The sequence below is a fragment of the Nerophis lumbriciformis genome, linkage group LG04 (genome assembly GCF_033978685.3).
Source record: "Nerophis lumbriciformis linkage group LG04, RoL_Nlum_v2.1, whole genome shotgun sequence".
Classification (NCBI taxonomy): Eukaryota; Metazoa; Chordata; class Actinopteri; order Syngnathiformes; family Syngnathidae; genus Nerophis; species Nerophis lumbriciformis.
Window position 1 is genome coordinate 63,780,001 of NC_084551.2, and position 1,210 is coordinate 63,781,210.

At 34.9% G+C, this 1,210-nt stretch overlaps 1 protein-coding gene across 1 annotated transcript in view; it reads left to right on the forward strand.

Annotated features, from left to right (window-relative positions):
- The window catches only part of etfb (electron transfer flavoprotein subunit beta), a 28,351-nt gene extending 28,291 nt beyond the window's left edge, over window positions 1–60 (forward strand). The window contains exon 7 of the mRNA XM_061946398.2: window positions 1–60. This exon is cut by the window's left edge and continues 251 nt beyond it. The gene's annotated coding sequence lies outside the window, so the exon portion shown is untranslated.
- Window positions 61–1,210: the final 1,150 nt, after the last annotated feature.

The window sequence follows — 1,210 nt, forward strand, 5'->3', positions numbered from 1 at the left end:
GATTCTCTGCCGATTGTACATTTATCATGGCAATAAAGCAGCGTTTTTTTCATAATCAAATGCAACTGTGACTGAGCTTCTATTGCAATTCCAAGGCAATGCACACGGGGGTGGTGTTACCAAAGAACAACATAATAAATGATGTCATTTAGTAAAGCAGGAGGACTAGTTTCAATCAATCAATCAATCAAATATGACCAATGTATGATCCTGTAACTACTTGGTATCGGATCCATACCTAAATGTGTGCTATCATCCAAAACTAATGTCAAGTATCAAAGAAGAGAAGAATAAGTGATTATTACATTTTAACAGAAGTGTAGATAGAACATGTTGAAACAGAAAATAAGCAGATATTAACAGTAAATGAACAAGTAGATTAATAATACATTTTTACAGTTTGTCCCTCATAATGTGTACAAAATAATAGGTGTATAAATGACACAATATGTTACTGCATACGACTAATTAGGAGTCTTTGTTTGTTTACTTACTACTAAAAGACAAGTTGTCTAGTATGTTCAACATTTTATTTAAGGACTAAATTGTTCTCCCATTGCAATAAGAAACTTGAAATTGATTTTTTTTGTTACAATAAAGACAATAATGACATTTTTTGTGGTCCCCTTTATTTAGAAAAGTATCAAAATACATTTTGGTACCGGTACCAAAATATTGGTATCGGGACAACCCTAGTCCTGTGTGAGTAATGACATTGTCATCCCGATACATCCCATAACTTGTGATGCGTAATGGAAATTTGAACAGAAATACCGATCATTTCCTACAACCAGAGGTGGGTAGTAACGCGCTACATTTACTCCGTTACATCTACTTGAGTAACTTTTGGGATAAATTGTACTTCTAAGAGTAGTTTTAATGCAACATACTTTTACTTTTACTTGAGTATATTTATAGAGAAGAAACGCTACTTTTACTCCGCTACTTTTATCTACATTCAGCTCGCTACTAATTTTTATCGATCTGTTAATGCACGCTTTGTTTGTTTTGGTCTGTCAGACAGACCTTCATAGTGCCTGCGTTTCAACAAATACAGTCACTGGTGACGTTCACTCCGTTCCACCAATCAGATGCAGTCACTGGTGACGTTGGACCAATCAAACAGAGCCAGGTGGTCACATGACCTGACTTAAACAAGTTGAAAAACGTATTCGGGTGTTACCATTTAGTGGTCAATTGTACAGAATAT